This window comes from Kogia breviceps, chromosome 14 (assembly GCF_026419965.1).
Source record: "Kogia breviceps isolate mKogBre1 chromosome 14, mKogBre1 haplotype 1, whole genome shotgun sequence".
Lineage (NCBI taxonomy): Eukaryota > Metazoa > Chordata > Mammalia > Artiodactyla > Physeteridae > Kogia > Kogia breviceps.
Genome location: NC_081323.1, coordinates 84,848,295 through 84,871,918, shown reverse-complemented (window position 1 = coordinate 84,871,918; position 23,624 = coordinate 84,848,295).

Genomic DNA, 23,624 nt, shown 5'->3' with positions numbered 1-23,624 from the left:
TCTGTTCCTTTACTTTCAGCCTATGGGTGCCCTTAAAGCTAAAGTGAGTCTCATATCAGCAGCATAGAATTGGGTCTTATTTTTTAATCCATTCAGCTACTCTGTGCATGCAGAGTGGTCATGGAGTCAGGGTCTGAAGTGTGGGTGCAGGCAGAACAGCCATGGCTCTGGGGCCTGGGACATTCACAAGGTTAAGGAGGGCTGACAGCCCTCATCCTGAAGTGGTGCAACAGCAACTCCTTCTTGGGAGGGGTGTGGAGTGGTGTCTCCCTCTTCAAGTAGTCTGTAGTCGCAAAGGCTACCTGTGTCCTCTGCAAAGCAGGTCATTGGGATCCATGCTGATGAACACTGTGTGACCCTCCACTGGGGTATCTGTGGGAGCCTGCAGTTTTTGAATTAGAGTCTATTTTGTCTGATATTAGAAGACCCATCCCTACTCTCTTTGGGTTATAATTTACACTGAATATCTTTTTTTAACCTTTCACTTTCAACCCATGTATGTCATTAGATCTAAAACAAATCTCTTATAGACACAGTATCATTGGATTCTATTTGTTTTACCCATTCTGACAATCTCTGTCTTTTGGCTGGGTAGTTTAATCCATTTATATTTATATTTAAAGTAATTACTAATAGGGAAGGACTTGCTATTACCATTCTGATATTTGTCTTCTGTATGTCTTCTAGCTTTTTTGGACCCTCATTTCTTCCCTTACTGCCCTCCTTTGTGTTTAGTTGATTTTTTTTGTAGTGACATGTTTTGATTTCCTTCTCATTCCTATTGTGTGTATTCTATAGATATTTTCTTGGTGGTTACCATGGGGGTTACATAAAACATCCTAAAGTTATAACAACCTGTTTTTTAAAAATTAATTTTTTATTAATTAATTAATTTATTATTTTATTTTTGGCTTCGTTGGGTCTTCGTTGCTGTGCACGTGCTTTCTCTAGTTGTGGTGAGCAGGGGCTACTCTTTGTTACAGTGCGTGGGCTTCTCATTGTGGTATCTTCTCTTGTTGCAGAGCACAGGCCCTAGGTGCATGGGCTTCGGTAGTTGCGTCTCAGTAGTTGTGGCTCACGGGCTGTAGAGTGCAGGCTCAGTAGTTGTGGCGCATGGGCTTAGTTGCTCCATGGCATGTGGGATCTTCCTGGACCAAGGCTTGAACCTATGTCCCCTGCATTTTCAGGTGGATTCTTTTTTTTTTTTTAACATTTTTATTGGAGTATAATTGCTTTACAATGTTGTGTTAGTTTCTGCTGTATAACAAAATGAATCAGCTATATGTATACATATATCCCCATATCCCCTCCCTCTTGCGTCTCCCTCCCACCCTCCCTATCCTACCCCTCTAGGTGCTCACAAAGCATGGAGCTGATCTCCCTGTGCTATGTGGCTGCTTCCCACTAGCTATCTATTTTATATTTGGTAGTGTGTATATATGTCAATGCCACTCTCTCACTTCATCCCAGCTTACCCTTCCCCCTCCCTATGTCCTCAAGTCCATTCTCTACATATGTGTCTTTATTCCTGTCCTGCCCCTAGGTTCTTCAGAACCATTTTTTTTTAGATTCCATATATATGTGTTAGCATATGGTATTTGTTTTTCTCTTTCTGATTTACTTCACTCTGTATGACAGACTCTAGGTCCATCTGCCTTACTACAAATAACTCAATTTCATTTCTTTTTATGGCTGAGTAATATTCCATTGTATATACGTGCCATATCTTCTTTATCCATTCATCTGTCGGTGGACACTTAGGTTGATTCCATGTCCTGGTTATTGTAAATAGTGCTGCAGTGAACATTATGGTACATGACTCTTTTTGAATTATGGTTTTCTCAGTGTATATGCCCAGTAGTGGGATTACTGGGTCATATGGTAGTTCTATTTTTAGTTTTTTAAGGAACGTCCATACTGTTCGCCATAGTGGCTGTATCAATTTACATTCCCACCAACAGTGCAAGAGGGTTCCCTTTTCTCCACACCCTCTCCAGCATTTATTGTTTGTAGATTTTTTGATGATGGCCATTCTGACTGGTGTGAGGTGATACCTCATTGTAGTTTTGATTTGCATTTCTCTAATGATTAGTGATGTTGAGCATCCTTTCATGTGTTTGTTGGCAATCTGTATATCTTCTTTGGAGAAACGTCTATTTAGGTCTTCTGCCCATTTTTGGATTGGGTTGTTTGTTTTTTTGATATTGAGGGCAGGTGGATTCTTAACCACTGTGCCACCAGGGAAGTCCCATAACAACCTGTTTGCAACTTCACTTACATAAAACTCTACCTCTTTACAGCTCTGCATCTTCCCACTTTATGTTATTGATGTCATAAATTATATCTTTATATGTTGTGTACCCATTAATATAGAGATATAGTTATTTTTTATGCATTTGTCTTTTAAATCCTATAATAGAATACAAAGTGCAGTTCAGTTAGAAATCAAAGTTACAATAACACAGGTATTTATATTTGTCCATATATTTACCTTTACTGTAGATATATATTTTTGTATGGTTTTGAGTTACTGTGTAGAAAAGAAAAAAGGTGACTCCATTTCTACCAGCCTGTCAGAGACTAAGGACCTCCTTCTTGAGGGGTATTTGAAAATTTCTGGCTTCTGTTACTGCTAAAGTAACTTCATAAGCGTTGACTTAGTAATTAAATAAGTTAATAATTTAAATAATAATTTAATGGGTATGAGCCTATAATATTTCAGGCAATATACATAAGGCCTTTTTTGGGGCAAATATAATTTCTGGGCATGCAGGTAACAAACTTTTAGGTTGTCTTTCAATGTATATATTCTTAGAGAATTGAAACTGTCAAAGAAATCTTGACTTTTAGTGGCTGGTGCCAGAGTTGTCCCATAATAGTGTGTTGCTGGGGTGAGCTGAATGCATATTCTCAACTTTCCTGAGCTAGTCTGATTATGATCTGAACTTCATAAAGTTCATGTGCCACACTGAGGTCATTGTTTAATATTCAACAAGGATTATGCCAGCAAAGTGGTGCTGCAGGAAAACATCAGTTAAGTGTTGCCACTGGTGTGACTTGATGTGTGTTGCATCATATTCCACCTGGTTAATGATCTCAGTCACCACCCTTGCCTTGTATCTCTGTCTTCTAGGTCTGTAACCTTGTAAGTTTTGAACTTAGCTCATGGAATCCTAGTACCTGGAACTGAGAACATGTTGTACAGCCTCCATATGTGACAGATAGCGAGCTGAGAGTGCAAGGGTCTTGTCCATCAAGTGAGTGAGCGACAGATTGGAGTGGGACCTTGGGGTCTGGACGCCCACGATGACTTTCTCCTAACAGCAACTGTGCCAGTTATTCCTTCATTTCCTCTATAATCTCATGTCTGGTCAGATCCAGCTGATTCCTGCTTTCCACTCCCTGCCTTCTCCAGTGCTCCCTTCCATAGGTCACTTTGCCTCAGAGACCCTCTGTGGCCCTTGACCACATTCCTAGAAGGAATGCTTGGCCTCAGTTTACACAGCTGTTCTGGAGGAAGCCGATGGGAGGCCTGGGCCCTTCTCCACTTGCCATCATCATCTTCTGACCTCTGTTTCCCACCTTTAGGGGTGGTCCTCGCTCGAAAAGAGCTGATCCAGAGGGTCAGACTTGACCCTTTGGCTGACCTTGCAGTGCTCACTCAAGCTGCTGCCCTGTTCCTTTCTGCTCCACCTTTCATCTCTTAGACATATCCTCTGTTCCAACCCAGCAATTCTGTGTGTTGTCTCCCTGCGGAGACTTTGCCTTCCGGGGCTGTGCCGGGCTCCGTGGGGAGAGCTGTAGGCACTTGAGAGTGGCTTGTAGAAGGCTCTGGAACAGGAGGTAAGGCCAGCATCAGCAGTTGGCAGGGCAGGAGGGAAAGGCTGGGCCTCAAAAGGCTCTCACTGTCATTCCGTTGGATAAGCATGTCTTCCTAAGCTCTCTTGCCAGGAATGGTGCTTGATGGTGGAGAAGTAAAAGCAAACTTACTTCCCTGCGTGAAGCAAGTCTCTGAGCACCATTTATTTCCCAGCAGCGTGTGCTCAACTTCGTGTCTCTGTCACGTTTTGGTAATTCTCACAGTATTTCAAACCTTCCACCAGCAAAAGGTTCTGACCTGCAGAAGGGCTCGGATGGTGTTTAGCAATTTTCAGCAGTCAAGTATTTGGAAAGTGAGGTGTGTGTACATGGTTGTTTTTTTTTTTTAAAAAAAAGACATGATGCTGTTGCACACTTAGTAGACTACAACAGATTGTAAACATAACTTATATGCACTGGGAAAGCGAAAAATTTGTGTGACTAGCTTTACTGCGATATTCACTTTACGGCAGTGGTCAGGCACCGAACCTGCAATATCTCCAAGGTGTGAGTACACTGTATTTGCATTCCTACCTTCCTTGAGGCACTTCTTATCCTCTCAAAATACTTCTTGGGATCACCCTCTAAATTAACTATTTATATCCAAGTAGTTATCTCAGGGTCTGTTCGGGGGAAATTAAAACTAAGAACCCTATTATGTGCCTGGGGTTTTACATCTATTTTCTTATATACTTTTCACACAGGCCATGGAATATGCATCGAATCCTTTTTAGAGATGAGGGTGCTGAGGTTCAGAGAGGTTAAAAGGTTCCCCAGGGTCACATAGCTAACGAGGGTCGAACCAGTGTTTGAAAGTATGTCCGTGTGACTCCTAAGCCTGTCCCGTTTCTACCGTTTCAGGGAAAACCCCCTGCGTCAGGGTCAGCGGCCCTAAACTCTGGGTTCAGTTCTTGCTCCACATCAAGGTGTGACCTTGGGCGGACCCCTTGGTTGTTCTTGGCCTAAATCTCATTTACATATTTAAAGGTTATCTCCCTGGAGCTGGACAGGATCAGACCTTTCTTTGGAACGTGCAGGGTTCGGACAACTCAGGTCTGCTGAGTTAATCCTTTACTGCACACTTTCATAGCTCTTTCCTGTCATTCAAGACCCAGCACAAACACGACTTCCTTAGAGGCTTTTGCCAACCGACCATTCTGAACGGCCCTCATCACTTCTTTACCGTTTTGCCTTGGCTTGTGTCATCATTGCTCTTTGCCGTCTGTTTTCTTGTTTGTGTATCGTCTGCCTTCTCCTCTAGAATATAAATTCTTTGAGGGTGGAGATTTCGTTGATCATGTTGCATCTCAAATGCCAAGAAGATGGCAAAGAATAGTCATGAATAATAAACACTTTTTGCTGAAGGAGGGAATCTGGACCACCATAGGCTGATTTCTAATGTCTCTTCTAGCTTTAAACAACCATTAATCAAGTTAAAGTATTCATATTTTTTAAACTAGATTTTGAGTTCTTGTAAAGAAAGACTTTTCCCCGTGATTTTCCTACCTGAAAGTTCTGAAGGCTGTTAGGCAAGAGCAGGTGCTGAGAAATGCTTGTTGAATGAATGACTCTTCTGTCCTCGAACGTCCACACCCTCAGGCTCTCCCAGGGTTTCCTCTTCCCCTGCCTTCCTTCCTCTTCACCCGTTTTGCTAATGTGACTTGTTAATCAGGCTGCTGACCTCACCTGTGGTCTCTCCTGTTATTTGGGGCTCTTTGGTAATGATTTGGCACTTCCTGAGATGACAAGCATGTCTCTCCCTTCAGAACTGTGACTCCTGATGGCTTCACTCCAGCAGGAAGTTCATAAGATGCCCAGTGGAAGCCAATCTTATTAGAGGCAGGTTTGAATGACACTTGTATTAATGCCTTAGGGCGGCCCTAGCAAATTACCATGAGCTGGGTGGCTTAAAACAACAGAAATGTCATTTGAGTGGCAAGGTCAATAGGGGAAAAGGATCATCACTGGTCAAAGCCACATGTTGCCATCATCCTCTTTGCCAGTGACTTGTCTGTTAAGTTTCCCTCCTAAGGGAATGATGGCTGCTGAGTCAGCAGAAAACCAGTTCCATTTCCTGCAGAGGCATGAGACCTTGGGGACAGCTGGACAGCTCACTCATTCAGAGTAAAGAGAGAAAACGCCCTCGCAGGGCCACTGGTCATGCCAGGCATCAGTCACTGTCAGAAGCAATCGGTTCTGTCAGAGGAGACTGGAGCCATGTGGACATGTCTTGCATATGTTCCGCAGCATTCCACAGTTTTAGTTTCTTCAGTCAATCTTTGTTGAACTCTTATTGTGTGCCAGGTACTTTTTCAGTGTTGAAGATATGAGGGCAAACTAGACAGGGTCCCTGCCCTCGAGGGGCTCGCATCCCAGCGGGGAGAGAGACAGACAACAAGGAGACAGATACAGCTATTACATATCACTTAAGCGCCAAGACAGAAGTGAACGTGGTGCTGAGAGGGCAAGTAACGGGGGATCCGATTAGCCCAGAGGGTCAGGGGAGGCCTCTCTGAGGAGGCAGTGTTCTGAGCTGAGACATGAAGAATTAGGGGAGGAGCATTCCAGGTGGTGGAAACAGCAAGTGCAAAGGCCCTGGGGCAGGAAAGGTCTTGGCTTATGTCTGACAATAACAGAAGACCATGTGTCTGGAGGGCCACGAGTGAGGCAGGTAGTAAAAGGAGATGAGGCTGGAGGGGTGGGCAGGGACCTCAGGGGCCAGTGGCAGGAGGCTGACTTTTAATTAGTGCATCTGGAACCCACCAGTGGGTCTTCAGCGGGAGAGCAACACAGGGTGCTTCCCCTGCAGGGGCAGTGGGGAGACTGGCCAGGAGGGGGCAGAGTGGAAGTGGGGGGCCGGCTGGGAGCTGCCCAGGTATTCAGGTGAAAGATTCAGGAAGTGGAGGTGGTTCAGAGCAGACAAAGCAGAAATGCATCCTGTGGGAGGAATGGACAGGCCTTGAGGATGGACTGGAGGTGGGGTGAGTGAGAGAGGAACCCCGGGTCCTGGCCCGAGCAGCCTGTCGTCACTCACAGTGGCTTCCCTTCCGGCCTGGGCCATACATACCTGCCGTGCTCGGGGGACTCGGGTCTGACTCTCTGGGGCTCCATTAGGAGAGGCTAAAGCCCAGAAAAGCGGAACGAGAGGCCAGACGGGGGAACGGGATTGCCCACTTCCTGCCTTGAAGTGCTTGGTCAGCGGCTTCTCAGCCTCGGCTGGGTAACCCGAGCTCCTTGAGTTCAGTCTTGGAGGCTTCCTCACCCTTTCCCGGATCCTCCAAGATGATGTCTGGCGTGCAGGGCGGGGTTAGGCCTTTTGGGAATACGAAAGAGGGCCTCGCGGGCCTCCGTGGTCCGGGGTGGGGTTCACTCGAGCTCTGCCCTGGAGCTTCCAGCCTGGAGGGAGGGTCCTCCCGGCTGAAGGGGAGGTGGGACACTGAGGTTCCTCACTGAGATGTCGCGGTGGCAGGGGGGAGCCGCCGGGCAGGGTGGGCCCCGGCTGCACCACGACGTCTGGAGTGCGGCCCTGCACGCAGAGCCTGGTCTGCAGAAAGCCCGTGGGTCTCCGTCCCCTGCTTCCCCCAGGGACCTTCTGCTCCAAGCGTGGTGACAGGGGCCCCGAGGCGCCCCCCTGACGGAAGGAGAAGGCACTGTATTAGTTACCCAGGGCTGCCATAACAATGTATGACAGACTGGGCGGCTTAAACAACTGAAATGTACTTTTGACAGTTCTGGAGGCTGGAAGTCCAAGATCAAGGTGTCAGCAGGGTTGGTTCCTTCAGTCTTCTCCCTGTGTCTTCACATGGCTCCCCTTCGTGCTTGTCTGTCCTAATTTCCTCATCTTATAAAGATACCAGTGAATTGTGAGATGGGAATTGACATATATACACTCTTGGAACTGTGTATAAAATAGATAACTGGTGAGGGCCTACCGGAGAGCACAGGGAACTCTGGTTAGTGCTCTGCGGTGACCTAAATGGAAAGGAGGTCAAAAAAAAGCGGGGATAGGGGCTTCCCTGGTGGCGCAGTGGTTGAGAGTCCGCCTGCCGATGCAGGGGACGCGGGTTCGTGCCCCGGTCCGGGAAGATCCCACGTGCCGCGGAGCGGCTGGGCCCGTGAGCCGTGGCCGCTGAGCCTGCGCGTCCGGAGCCTGTGCTCCGCAACGCGAGAGGCCGTGGCGGTGAGAGGCCCGCGTACCGCAAAAAAAAAAAAAAAAAAAAAAGCGGGGATATATCTATACGTGTAGCTGATTCACTTTACAATGGAAACTTGCACAACATTGTAAAAGCAACTACACTCCAATAAAAATTAATTTACAAAAAGAGGCACCAGTCGTATTGGGTAGTGCTCACCCATATGACCCGTTTAAGCCTTAATTGCCTTTTTAAAGGCCCCGTCTCCAACCACGGTCACATTCTGAGGTACTGGGGGTTAGGACCTCAACCTGTGAATTTGGAGGGGACACAATTCGGCCCCTAACAGGACCTCGGGAGAGAGCCCGTGGGCCTGCACTAGCTGTCACAGGAGGGCGGAGGGGACGTGCAGCAGTGAATGTGCAGTGTCATCAAGGCTGGGTGGAGTGGGGGGTCGGGCCCCGGGCCAGTGAGAAGGGCCCAGGCCAGCAGGGGTGACTCTCAGACCAGAGAGAACCGGACCTGTGACCTTAATCAGCGAGCTGTGCTCGGTCCCAGCAACCGCATTAGTCCCCCTGCTGGGATGAACCATCCCAAAGGGCAGGGGGGCTTTGAGGCTAATGCTGGCCCCATGGGTGTCCTTTTAGGGCCCAGCCCGCTGCTAAGCACATTGCAGGCCCTCTGCAAAACCATCTCCTGGTTGTTTGTGAAACACGCTGTGGACGCCCAGGGGCACCGCTCATCCTTATGCCATTTGGGCATTTCCCAGCACCCCCTATCAGGAGGTTCATCTGAGCCTCAAACATGCCTGGGAGGTCAGCAGGGGGTTCTTGTCCGGGCTTCTGTTTGGATTTACAGAGATTTCCTGGGTACCTCTCTGGGTCAGGCATGAAATGCTTCCAGTTTGGTGGGGAAATGTCAGACCCAAGAACAGACCAATTCAGTAGGGTGAGAGGTTGGTCCTGGGGCTTTGGACGCAAGAGACGGAGCATTTGGTCCCGAAGGGGTTTGGGGAGGAGGTGACCCCTGAGCTGGCGCTTTTAAAATTTATTGTTAAAAACCAAATTCATAGACATACATGCTTTAAAAAGCGGAACAGTCCTACCCAGTTTACAACGTTAGTGCTGCCTTGCTCTACGTGACCCCCACTCTGTTTTTTCCCTCCAGTGTCCATTTTCACCCCACTTTGAAGTTGCTTCTGGTGTCTGTTGCCATGTCATCAAATGACATGCTTATCCTACTGCTTCTTGATTACGCTGGGAGATGAGAGTTCAGGTTTCTGGTGTCCTTGTTGCCTCACACCCACTTCCCGCCTTCCCCAAACAGGGATGCGAATGGAATTCTTATTTGCTGTTTGCCTCATTATGACCTAAGTTCTCATTATTCACACTGAAGCCATGCACATGTCTATGCTTCTGTTTCTGTTCTTGGCATCTTTTCATTTTCCTTGGAATCAATAATTCCTCTAGTAACGATGAGTTTTCTGTGTCCCGATCTATCGCCTGTTTTCCACCAGAAGTGTAACTCCCCTCTCAGGGCGTTCAAGCCCCCCCCCCAGGCCCTCTCCTTGCTTAGGCCTAGGCTGCTTTTGCTTCTGCTTCTACACGGCCGTCCTCTGGGCATTCCTCTTGCCTCTCTGCTGCACTGAATTACCTGGATCTGTCTCTTTCTTGGTTTCGTCCCTTTCTTTGGTAGAAGGCATCATCTTGTCACTTTCTGGGGAATGAATCATAGGAGTAAATTTTTTTTTAAAGAACTTGCATGTCTGAATAATGTTCTGTTTTGCATTCATGCTTGTTTGGGTGTAGAATTCTAGGTGGGGCAGAATTTTCTGTCTGAATTTGAAGACACAGAGTCTTGCTTCTGGTATTGCTGTTGAGAAGTTTAATGCCCTTCTGATTTCCGTTCCTTTGCGTGTGACCTGTTTCTTGTCCCCACTCCCTTTTGGAAGCTTTTGGGATTTTCTTTTTGTCCCTGGCCTTCTGAAATGTCATGACTCTATGTGTCCTGGTGGATCTGCTTTCATCCATTGTTTTAGGGCAGAGCTGTCCAATCCACCTTTCTGCACTGATAAAAATGCTCTCTAGGGCTTCCCTGGTGGCGCAGTGGTTGAGAATCCGCCTGCTGATGCAGGGGACACGGGTTCGTGCCCCGGTCCGGGAAGATCCCACATGCCGCGGAGCGGCTGGGCCCGTGAGCCATGGCCGCTGAGCCTGCGCGTCCGGAGCCTGTGCTCCGCAAAGGGAGAGACCACAGCAGTGAGAGGCCCGCGTACCACAAAAAAATGCTCTCTACCTGTGTTGTCCAGTACTGTGGCCTCCAGCTGCTTGAGGCCACTGAGCACTTGAAATCTGGCTGATGTGACCAAGGAACTGCTTCTCTGGTTTTATCTAATTTTAAATAATTTATATTTAAATTTAATTAGCCATGTGTGACTAGGGGCTACCATGTTGGATAGTGCACTTCAATGACCTTTCAGTATGGAGACTCTTGCCCTGTGGTTCTGGGAGGTTTTCTTGAATTATTTCTTTAAGTTTTAAAAATTCTCTGTTCTGAAACCCCTATTGGTCAGATGACAAAACTCCTGCAATGATTCTTTATTTTTCTTATTTTCTTCTCTCCCATTTTCCATCTTTGTCTCTGTTTTTCTTTTGGAGTGAATCATTTAACTTCACTTTCATACCTTTCAATGGGATGCTACATCTTGTGTTATTTTTATTTCTACGAGTGCCTTTTTGCTCTCCGTTCTGATTTCACATCAGCACAGCACTCAGGCCCCTGTGACTGTTTTCCAGAGCTCCCGCCCTCCTCCCACATTGCCTCTGTTCCTTTGAGCTCCTTTCTCTGTTTATTGGGATCCTTCCCTTGAACGTTAGCTAGTCCTCGCCTGTCTGCTTGTACTTGAGGGTGTGTGGGAGTTGTCAGTGGTGGGCTTCCGTGTAGAGCTATCTAGCTGGAGGATCCCTGAATATCAGGATCTGTAGATCCTTTGGGCTGTTCAGCTTCCCAAGAAGGAATTCCCTAGTCTTCTGCCCAGGAGACGGAGGCTGGTGGAAATCTCACGATTCCTTCTGCTTTCAGTAATGCATCCTGACCTCCTGTCTTCCGGGCGTCTCCAAGTCCAGAGGACGTCCAGTTCAACATGTGCAGAGAATATCCCCCAGTCTTCTACAGGCTAGGGGAGGTGGCCATGATGAAGTAACACAACCCGAGTGGCTTAAAACAATAGAAATTTATTGTCTCACAGCTCTGGAGGCCAGCAGCTTGGGGTCAGGGTGTCAGCAGGGTTGGTTCTTCCTAGAGGCTCTGAGGGAGAATCTGCTCCATGACTCTTCCTAGCTTCTGGTGGTCGCTGGAGATCCTTGGGGTCCTTGGCTCATGGCAGCTTCACTTCAGTCTCTGCCTCCATCTTCATATTGCTTCCTTCTCTCTGTGTGTGTCTGTGTGTCTCTTCCGTCATTGAATTAGGGCCCACTCTGCTCCAGTATAACCTCATCTTATTTACCTAAGTACATCTGAAAGTCCTATTTCCAAATAGGGTCATATTCTGAAATTGCTGGTGGACATGAATTTGGGGGGAACATTATTCAACCAAGTACAAGAGGGAAGTCTAATACTTTATTACACAGACTTTAAACAGTCCTCTGTTTTCACCCTCACTTAACACTCCCAATCACAGAGGTACCTGGCGCATGCAGTTCCTGAGTCTTTCTGGTCTCCAGTGGCGTGGTTCTGTTTACTTCTGGTCTCCTGAGTGCTGTGGGCTCAGCTTCAGTTTTCTCTGCTCTGCCAAGTGAGTGCTTTCCTGGCAGATACACAGTGGTCACGGGCATAGACTCTGGGGCCAGATGACCTGGGTTTAAAGCTTGGCTCTGTGGCTGTGTGACCTTGTCCAAGTGACCTAACTCCTGTGTACCTGGAAAAAGGGGGCGATAATGAGAGAACCTTCTATGTACTGTTATTCTGAGGACTAAGGAGAGAACTTAGAAAGGTGTCTTGCACAAAGAGCTCTTGATGACTCTTGGCTACATCTACTTGTAGGTTCAAACAGTTGGTGGCTGTGATCTCCTGTCTGTTTATCTTTCTTCCTATGGATTTACGCCTTTTAAGAAAGCTCTTTAGGGACTTCCCTGGTGGCCCAGTGGTGAAGACTCCGTGCTCCCAATGCAGGGGGCCTGGGCTCGATCACTGGTCAGGGAACTAGATCCCACATGCATGCCGCAACTAAGAGTTCGTGTGCCACAACTAAGGAGCCAGCGAGCCACAACTAAGGAGCCTGCGAGCTGCAACTAAGACCTGGTGCGCAACCCAATAAAAATAAATAGCTCTTTAGTGCATTTTATGGGGGCTTCGGGCAGCTTCAGAAGTAAATGCTTGTGTTAAACCCACCATGTTTACGCTTCTGAGAGGAATCTTAAAGATGAAGAGGCATTCAGGAGGGAATAAGCAGATGGGGCAGCCTGGGCCAAGGTGGGGAGGTGTGAGGTAGCGCGGGCTGTGTAGGGACCTGCAAGGACTCCAGTCTAAAGCAGCCTAAGGTCTGAGGAGGGGGAGGGGGGTCTGGGACACAGCTGGGTGTCACCTGTCACCTGGATGAGGCACAGGCCGTGCGGGACCGTGGGAGGCGTCAGTCGGGGACGCCCTGATTAGATGTGCAAAGTCTGCCCTGTGATAGGTGATCAGACAGGAGGCTGTGGTCGTTGTCTAGGTCAGAAATGGTGAGGGTCTGCATGGGGGAGGGGAGTGAGAAGAGAGGAAATTTTTGAAAGATATTGAAACTCTTAAAAATATTGTTAGTTATTCCTTCCTAAAATTTTATTTTAAAAAATTCAAATACAGAAAATTTGAACAGAAAGATGGAAAAAATCTTATAGTAAACACCTGTCTACCACCTTCGGGACTGAATAATTAGCATTTTGCTTTCTCCGTTTCATCACCCATCTTTCCATCCCTCTATCCATCCATCAGCCCATTTCACCTTTTGACCCAATTCAGTGTACGTGCAGAACGAGAACACTTGACCCCTGAACACTGCGGCATGAGTGTCATGAACTAGGTGAACCATGATGAGTAAATAAAACGGATCTACTGATACTGTCTTTCTTTAAAGTTTTGATATTTTGTTCTTCCTAGATTTTTTTGCATCAATACTGATTTTTTAAATAGAAGGTTAGAATATAATTTGTCTTGATCACAGATTTTTGGCAATTTTCTGCTCAAGTGGAATGCCTTACTTTCCTCACCCTATTCCCTGCCCTGCCTGGAAGTCCTGACCGAATTTTATAAATACACTGTGTCTGTAAGGAGGGAATGAGCTCTCCTTACTCCTGTTTTTGGTTCCTTTGGGATTTGTTTTTTCTCTGCCAACAATGCACTCTCTTTGGGAATTTGTAGAAATCATTTCTGCCCGAGGGGAGGAGGAGGAGAGTGGGAGAGATTTCAACCCAGGGTCTTTGACATCCTGCAGGGGTGGAGAGACCTGGGGCTGGAGGTCCTGCTCAGGACCCGGAGCTCACACAGCTGGACACACACCCCCAGCCCCAATTAGAATCCAGGAAATAATGTCCTGAACATTTATGACTCAGTGGCTCCACACACAGCAGGTGGTAAGAAGAGCCATTTAAACACGATCAATAAGAAGGAAAAAGGTAAAGAGTTCAGGGTCAGCAAACTCCCAACCTTTTAATTCGTTTTCAGCTGCAACTTGAACTCATGTCTCCTCCTCTTGCTAACAAAAAATACATTCCGTAATCTGTAATTACTCGATAGTTCTTGTCTTTTTTAGCCACTAGTTGAACAGTTTTATGAGCTCATATGAGTGAACATTTCTAGAGGGTCTGCTGAGGGTCAGGTATCTGATGGGCAAGGTCATGTGTTCTCTTCACTCAAAGCCACCAGGAGGCCAGCTTGCAGGTCCAGGACCCAAGCCCTTCAGGTCACAGACCAGGGTCTGGTCTGATCTGGGCTCCTTTAGGAGGAAAAGACATAACTATATATTTTTTTATTTTTTTGTGGTACACGGGCCTCTCACTGTTGTGGCCTCTCCCGTTGCGGAGCACAGGCGCTGGACGCGCAGGCTCAGCGGCCATGGCTCACGGGCCCAGCTGCTCCGCGGCATGTGGGATCTTCCCGGACCGGGGCACGAACCCGTGTCCCCTGCATCGGCAGGCGGATTCTCAACCACTGCGCCACCAGGGAAGCCCAAGACATAACTATTAACACTCATCTTATAGATTAGTCAACCGAGGTTGAGAGGGTTTAAATGACTCACCCTGGGCCCGCCTATAAGTCACATTTTGTGGATCCCTACTAGCCAGCTGTCTACACAGCAGAGAGCATAGGTGTCCCTGGAGTCCATAGAAAGCTCAAGGACCTCCTGCGACGGGTTCCCAACCACACCCTTTGCTTGTCCCCCTCTACCTCTGGCAAATTCTCACAGATTCTTAACTAATGTGGTTGCACAAAGTCAAAATCCCTGAAATTTTGCTATTTCACAACCACTGGGACGGCTATTTAAAAAAAAAAGAAGAAAAGAACAAGTGTCGGTGAAGATGTAGAGAAATTGGACCCTCATGCTTTGCTGGTGGGGATATAAAATGGTGCAGCCAGTGTGGAGAACAGTTGTTTGGCAGCTCCTCAGGTACTTAGGCATAGAATTACCATATGACCCAGCAATTACAGCCCTGGGGAGATACCTAAGAGAACTGAGCACAGTTTCTCAAACAAATACGTGTACCTGCATGTTCATAGCTGCGCTATTTACAGTAGCTAAAGGGTAGAAACAAGGCAAATCAGTGGAGGAATGGATAAACAAATTGCAGCGTATCCATACAATAGAGTATTATTCAGCCACCAAAGGAGTGAAGTACTGATACACTGTACAAGAGAGATGAACCTCAAAAACATGTAGATGAAAGAATCCAGACATAAGACGCCCCACAGTACATGATTCCATTTATATGAAACATCTAGAAAAGGCAAATCCATGAAGACAGGATGTACTTTGGCGGTCGTGAGGGCTGGGGAGAGGAGAGAGTGGGGAGAAACTGCTTATTGAGTGCAGGAGTTTACTCTGGTGTCATGGGAGCGTTTTGGAACTAGACAGAGGAGCTGGTGGCACAAGACTGAGAAAGTGCTAAATGCCACCGAATTGTTCACTTTGAAATGGTTGGCTTCATGCCATGTGAACCGTATCACAGTAAAAAAAACCTTTAAATCCCGGGAACGTACCCCAGCAAGTACGAGAAGGGTCACTATGGTGCCTGCGAAACCCAGTGGCTTTTTCCAGAGGCCCCTGCACGACTTTCAGCCCCCTGCTGAGCTGTCCTGGAATTGCATATGCACAAATGAACGGGGTTCATTTATTTTCTGGGCATGTGGTTGATTTTTCCCATCTGATTTATCACAGGAGCCTGTGTTCTAACTAAAGATAAAGAACTCAGCTTGTGAACCTACATGATCTCTGCTGAGTGAACCTGCTGAATGAACCCTTGTTTGGTCAGTTCAAACAGCCTCACAAGGTAGAATATATATAATTTATTCAGTGATTTTGCAATTGTTCACCCTGGGATCCACAAGCTGGATTTCTGACAAAAACAAGCAATGACATTCTTTTCATTTACAGCAAAAAGTTAAATTGATGGAATTTTCTTTTTTAAAAAATCAATTAATTAATTTTTATTTATTTTATTTTTGGCTGTGTTGGGTCTATCACTGCCGTGTGCGGGCTTTCTCTAGTTGCGGCGAGCGGGGGCTACTCTTCATTGCGCTGCACGGGCTTCTCATTGCGGTGGCTTCTCTTGTTGTGGAGCACGGGCTCTAGGCTCGCAGGCTTCAGTAGTTGTGGCTCGCGGGCTCTAGAGTGCAGGTTCAGTAGTTGTGGCGCACGGGTTTAGTTGCTCTGTGGCATGTGGGATCTTCCCCGGCCTCGAACCCGTGTCCCCTGCATTGGCAGGCAGATTCTCAACCACTGCGCCACCAGGGAAGCCCTGGAATTTAATTTATTTAAAAAAAAGTTTCAGGGTTCCCTGGTGGTGCAGTGGTTGAGAATCCGCCTGCCAATGCAGGGGACACGGGTTTGAATCCTGGTCTGGGAAGATCCCACATGCCGTGGAGCAACTAAGCCCGTGTGCCACAACTGCTGAGCCCATATGCCACAACTACTGAAGCCTGCACGCCTAGAGCCTGTGCTCCACAATGAGAAGCCACTGCAATGAGAAGCCCGTGCACCGCAACAAAGTGTAGCCCCCGTTCGCTGCAACTAGAGAAAGCCCGTGTGCAGCAGCAAAGACCCCCACACAGCCAAAACTAAATAAATTAATAAAATAAATTTTTTTTAAAGTTGCTTTAAAAAAAGTTTCAAATTTTGAAAAGGCTATATGTGCATGTGGTAAAACGTTAAAATGATATAAGCAGGCAATGCTTTTATACTATGAAGAATGATGTTTTCTTAGATTTTTTGGTAGATACTTTCATTAGGTTAAGGAAATTCCCTGCTGTTAGTAGTTTAAGATCATCTTATGTGATCTGAATATTATCAAATGCTTTTTCTGAAACTATTGGAATGATATGACTTTTTAAATTGGTTAATGTGATAACTGATATTTATATTTATTCTCTGATAAGTATCCTTGAGTTCCAGGGTCAAATCCAGCTTGGTCATGATATCATCACTGCTAGACTTGGTTTCCTCCTATTTTTTTTGGGCGGAGGGGAGTTTTGCATTGATGCCTGTGAGTGAGACTGGCTTGCAGTCTGTCTTTCTTATCCTGTTTTTTGTTTGATTTAGATCCAGTTGATACTATCTTCCTAGGATGAGCTGGGCATGATTGGATTGTTTTTATGTGACGACTCAGAGGCCCTTTTGGCTTCACCTCTGTGGTCACATCCTCTAAGGTGGCTGCCAATAATGCTGCCTCCTTGTAAGTTATGCCCTGTTTAACCCCTCTCCCTGGTGTGGCTGGGACAGGTGACTTGCTTCTAATAAATAGCATATGGCCACAGATATGGGACGCCACCTCTGAGATTAGGTTATGGAAAGACTGTGGCTTCCACCTTGGGCTCCCTCTCTCAGCCCCTCACTCTGAGGGAAGCAGCTGCCATGTTGTGAGCTGCCCTGTGGAGAGAACCAGGTGGCAGGGATCTGAGGAGGGCTTCTGGGCCACAGCCAGCAAGGAACTGAGTCCTTGAGCTTGTGAGGATCTGAATCCTGCCGAGCCATCTAGAGGACCTGAAAGTGGATTCTCCCCAAGTTGAGACTCTGGATGAGAGGAAGCCCAGCCTGACATCGGGACGGTAACCTCATGAGAGAGCTTGAACCAGAGGTAGCCACACCTGGACTCCTACCCCAAGGGACTGCGACACCATAAATCCTTGTTGTTTCAAGCAGTTATATTTGGGGATAACCTGTTAGACAGCATTGAGAACCAGTATACCTATCCTGGTCTCTGTTCCAGCCACGACTGCAGGGACCATCTTCGCGTGGATTCCAGTTTAACTTGTGTAGGCGAAGCCTGGCAGTGCCTCCCAACCTAGCAAATCCTGTGTAATACAAAGTTTTAGAGACTTACTTCCCCATGGGAGGAACATTTTCCCAAAGGGAGAAGGAAATCAGTGGATACCCCCTTCCCCCTTCCTTCCCTTGGATGGGCTGTTCTGGATGTAGTGGTCATATGGCCTCTCAGAAGATGGTCTCTGTTGATCAGAGTTAGTTGCTTTCAATACCAAGTGTTGGCCAGGTTGGTTAAGGAACCTGGTATAGATTCTCCTTTCTTCCATGCTTTGTTCCTGTTTTCCTTCACTCTTGCTCCCCTGGGTGCAAATTCCCACAAGATAGTAGCACAGAAGCCTGTGTCTCGGGCTCTTCTTTCTTGGGAAATCAAGCTAAGTCATATGTGTTCTTTGAAGGGTACCATAAACTCTCTGGACATGATGTTTTCCTCGTGGGAAGATTTTGACTTCCACTGAATTTTATTTTACAACTTTTTGGACTATTTAGCTTTCTATTCTTCTTGGGTTGGTTTTGGTCAATTATGTTTTCCTAGGAACTAGCCTATTCTAATATTTCAACGAATGTTTTTCACAATTCTTAGCAACAATTAAATTAATAGGTATGATTTTCTTGAGTTTGACTTCATCCCATAAGTTTCAGATTTCAGGTGCCCCCAGGCATGTGTATTTTTAAAAGTTCCCGCTGCACCTGGATTGTAATGAGCGTCACGGTCTGAGAGTCACTGTGTGTTTCTGTGTAAGAACTGTGATCGTGCAGACGTGGGGCTCTCCCCACCACCGACATGCGGAGGCACTGGACAAGGGTAATTGGGGAAGATGGTACCCTTCCTCCCAAAGGAAGGAATTCACCAGATGGAAAATGGGTTGGGCCCATTCCAGGTGGAAGAACAGTGTACTTTCAGACACTAGGAGAAACAGTTATGTCTCATTTTGGGGGGCTTGGGAACTGGCAGATCATACCTCGTTTAGAACATCATGTGCACACTGGAAGTGGACTGAGACAAGACTGAGGAAGCTGGCTGAGCCCAGAGGCACGTGGGTCTTGTTTTTTCACCCTTTATTTTATTTTGTTTATTTTTTAATCATTTTTGAAAATTGAGTTATACTTAACATACAGTGTTATACAGCTTAAGGTGTAGGACATAATGATTCCATAGTCTAATACATTATGATTTGATCACCTCATTAATACTAGGAACCATCTGTCATCAAACAAAGTTGGTACAATATTATTGACTATATTCCCTGTGTTCATTGTATCCCTCTGACTTATTTATTATATATTTGGAAGCTGGTAGCTCTTAATCCCCTTGGCCTATTTTGTCTGTCCCCCATCTCCCTCCCCTCTGGCAACCACCAATTTGTTCTCTGTCTATGAGTCTGTTTCTGTGTTGTTGTTTTTTTTGTTTTGTTATTTTTATTTATTTATTTATTTATTTATTTATTTATTTATTTATTTTGCGGTACGCGGGCCTCTCACTGTTGCGGCCTCTCCCGTTGCGGAGCACAGGCTCCGGACGCGCAGGCCCAGCAGCCATGGCTCACGGGCCCAGCTGCTCCGCGGCATGTGGGATCTTCCCGGACCGGGGCACGAACCCGCGTCCCCTGCATCGGCAGGCGGACTCCCAACCACTGCGCCACCAGGGGAAGCCCTGTTTTGTTTTTTAGATTCAACGTATAAGTGAAGTCATAAAATATTTGTTTTTCCCTGTCTTATTACACTCAGCATGATACCCTCTAGGTCAATACAGTAGATTGGCCAAAAAGTTCATTCGGGTGTATCTATAACCTCTTATGGAAAACCGAAATGAACTTTTTGACCAACCCAATATATGTGAAGAACAACCTGATTAAAAAATGGGCAGAAGACCTGAACAGACATTTTTATTTTCCAAGCGAAGAAATACAGATGGCAACAGGCACATGCAAATGTGCTCAACGTCACCAGTCATCAGGAAATGCAAATCAAACCCACAGTGAGATACCACTTCACACCCCTCAGAATGGCTATCATCAAAAAGACAAGAAACAACAAGTGTTGGCGATGAAATGGAGAAAAGGGGGGCTCTCCTGCACAGTTGGTGGGAATATAAGTTGGTCCAGCCACTATGCAAACTAGGATGGAGGTTCCTCAAAAAAATAAGAGTAGCACTACCATGTGAGCCAGCAATGCCACTTCTGGACACATTTATCCCAAGAATATGAAAACATAAATTTGCGCACTGCAGCACTATTTACAGTAGCCAAGCTACGGAAGCAGCCCAAGTGTCCAACAAGGTTCTTGAGTTGCCACCACAAGGCATTTGGATTTTATCCTGTGGATGATGGGAGAGCTTAGAGAGATTTGAACAACAGAAGAATGTTATAAGTGTACCATTTTAGTGGGTTTTATCACGTTCTGTCTGGTGGCAGAGTAGGGGGGTCTCAGGATGAAGCCAGCATAGGGTCAAGCAGAACTCATTAGGCGGTTACTGCAAAAATTAGGAGAGACCGCCAGCCCTTCACCCCCTGTTTTGCAAAATAACCTGTGATGTTCATCTTTCCCTTCATCTGACACTTGCTGTTTCATTAATTGCCTTCCTCATGGTCTTCTGAAATTTGCCTCCCGGCCTGTGATTCCCCTTTCACTCATTGATTTCTTTTATAAATTTATTTATCTTATGTTTGTCTGCGTTGGGTCTTCGTTGCTGCGCGCGGGCTTTCTCTAGTTGCATCCAGCAGGGGCTCCTCTTCATTGTGGTGCGCGGGCTTCTCATTGCGGTGGTTTCTCTTGTTGTGGAGCAGGCGCTCTAGGCGTGCGGGCTTCAGTAGTTGTGGCACTCAGGCCCAGTAGTTGTGGCTTGCAGGCTCTAGAGGGCAGGCTCACTAGTTGTGGCGCACGGGCTTAGTTGCTCCATGGCATGTGAGATCTTCCCAGACCAGGGCTCGAACCCACATCCCCTGCCCTGGCAGGCAGATTCTTAACCACTGGGCCACCAGAGAAGCCCCACTCATTCATTTCATCATTTTTTACTTCCTGCTTCTTGGAAACCCAAATAATTCTGATTGCTACATGTCAGAACTGTTTGCAGCATCCCCTATCTGCTGACACCATGAATTCAGTGAATACATAACATTTAGTAGGCAGAAGGGTGTGCTGTCATTTTTGTGGCCAAAATCACCTCTGCAGTATTTGCATAACAGTGGAAGCATGGTGGGAGGAGTGGAAGGAAATATTTATCCCATGTGATAAGTTATAACCTGCCAAGTTATTTCAGGAGGCCCTTTGGAGCCCAACCGTATATGCCCCCGGCACAATTTTGAATCACAAGATGTGGCTCTATTTCCTGGATTCATGATTTAATTGCTTGGGCAAGACCCTTCCCCACCCTGAGCTTCTGTTTCCACGTCTGTAAAGTGGGAATTAAATAATCCCAGCACTGCTTATCTCACAGAGATTTCCTGAGGATCAACTAAGAGAGACATGAAAGAACTTTATAAAAGTGTACTTTGCAGTAGAGATGTTAGTGGTTAGTTTATAATGATAGAAATTCTGGGACTGTGGAGAAAGTGAGCAGCCAGAGGAAGTCCTCCTCCTCCTCTTCTTGCCTTTGCTGTCAAGTCTATGAAAGTGCTTCTGCTGCTGGGCATAGGGGAGGGGGTGTGTAGCGGGGCTTTCTGCATGGTGAGGTATGTGTGGTCAGAAAGAGCATAGCCCTGCCTTACCCCAGTCCCCACTGACACGCTTGCTAGGGGGCCTTGCCTCATCTCTACGTTGGGCCAGAGCACTGGGTCACTGCCCTCTCAGAGGACCTGGGCTCTAGACCCAGTCATTCCACTAATTCTTGGGCAAGGATGGGCCTGGTAAAGTTAAGACTTTGGGGTATAAAACTAGAAGATCTAGGTTTGAATCCCAGCTCTGCTAGAAGTTATGCGTCCTCGGCTGGTCACTTAACCTTTCTGTGCCCCAGTTTGCTTATTTGTAAAAAAGGGACACATATTTTGTAAGTTTAAGGTGTACAACATGCTGATTTGATACGTGTATATATTGCAAAATGATTACCAAAGTAACGTTAGTTAACTTACTCATCACCTCACATAATTACAGTTGGTGTGTGTGTGGTGAGGACATTTAAGGTCTACTCTCTTAGTAACCTTCAAGACTGTAATACAAAATTGTTAACTCAGCTTTGATTACTCAGGACTGAAAAAGCAGATAAGCCATTTACAGTTGATGAGGACACTGTGTTTCTTATATCTGCATAATTACTTTAACTGGGCTGTATTGTACTATAATTACCTGTTTATTTGTCTCTGTCTTCAACCTGATTATTGTCTGGGTCTTGGTTGTATCTGTACCCTAAGCGCTGAGAACAGAGCTTTGAAAGTACATGCCGAGCCCTTTAGGACGCAGGTGAGTAGATGAGAGACGTGGGGTGTGGGGTCATCTTCAAGCACACGTCTTCCTTCACAATCACAGTCTGTCAGACTGTTAAGTTAGGTGTTCCCTGCTGTGGAATGAAGGGGCACAGAGATCATGCCTTCTATTATTTCCCCTTGCAGAGCAGGGCCATTTGCACTGATTAGAACAGGGTACTTGCAAAATTCCAGTCCTAAACAATGACTAGCCTATCGCCTCTGGGATAGATTCCAACCAGCTGGACCAGGCCCTGAGGCGAGTAGGGCAGCAGATGGTCCTGTGGGTTTAGTGAGAAATATCATTGTAGCCCAGTATGTGTTTTGGAGGAAGATGAGGGCATGTAGTTTCCACAGTGGTTTTGTTTCCAAGAAGAAGAAGAAAGGCTGTGGGCTTAGTTGAGTGAACTAAGTTGTCAGAAGTTGTCAGATGCCACCCCAATCATCCCGTGTGGGATGTATTTTGTGTTCCTGTCAGTTGGGAACATAGAGAGGTGGATCCTACACACAAGACCCTAGGGTCCTCATGACCTGCACCTGTCTTTATTCCTGGTGAGGTGAGATAGGGTCCTTGGTTCTGGAGACCCATGGGGGAGCTCCTGGGCAGGGGTAGCCATGGAGGTAGGAGCCAGAATTGTAACCAAGTTGCTGCTGCAGCCTCGGGTCTCACTATTTCCCATAGTGACCCTCATCACGAAAGAGCAAACATTGAATACTGGCATTTCAGAGCAGAAGATTTGCCAGTCTACCTTCGTGTTAGCTTACATATGACAGGTTGTGATCAATAGCTGTTGGGAAGCCACCTGCAGTCCCTGAGCCTCAGTTTCTACATCTATAAACTGGGCATTGTATCATGACCCTTCTTAACAGCGCCCAGAGAAGGTACCGAAAGAGGGCAGAAATGTATCAGAATTTGTGGGACTTTCTATGCTACTCTTCCTGGGGACCAGCTTCCCAGGCCTGTCCTTTGTTGATACTCAAGCTTGTATCCACTTCTCTCCTTCATCACCTCTCTGTAGGGCTCCATTACCCTGGAGGTTCCAGAGGTATGCTACATACTAACCTTGGTTGTGTGTCTCACTCCCTCCTCTGGGAAGCTGCTCTCAAGGTAGGGGACTGTATGGGCTTCTAGCCCCCAGCCCAGCACAATACCTGCACCTGACATTCACCCACTTGGCCTTGAATCAATGAGTGGATGAACAGATATATTCAGGCATTGTATTTCCAGTGGCAGCTATGGATTTTAACAGGTGCCTCCTGGAGAAAGTCTGAACCCAAAGTTGACAAGCTATGATGGTAGAAATGTCATGTTGCATGACAAGGTCCCAAGGAAATAAAAAAGGCAGGTGACATAGTTGGGACTTACTCTTATTTACCAATGAGACCTCCACCCACTCGGGCCAGTGTTGGGTAACCCTGGGGACTTTCAGGCCAGAGGGAGGGAACGTACTGGCGAGAGGTGAGATCGCTTGCTCCAGAAGGACTGAAAATGAGAAGGATAAAGGGAGAAGGAAGTGCACGAGCACAGCTGAAATGTCCTGTGTTTCGATTGAGCTTTAAGAACTTCTGAGGTTTTGTTTTTCATATAATTCACAGTTTCTCAGGCCAAGGAGATGCAGCATTTCGGTCAGAGGGGAGACAGTCAACCAGTGTACATTTCGGATGCTCAGCCCTCTAATTTCTCCCATGAGCAATGGGGTGGGGGCTCACACATGCCACTGACTTCTA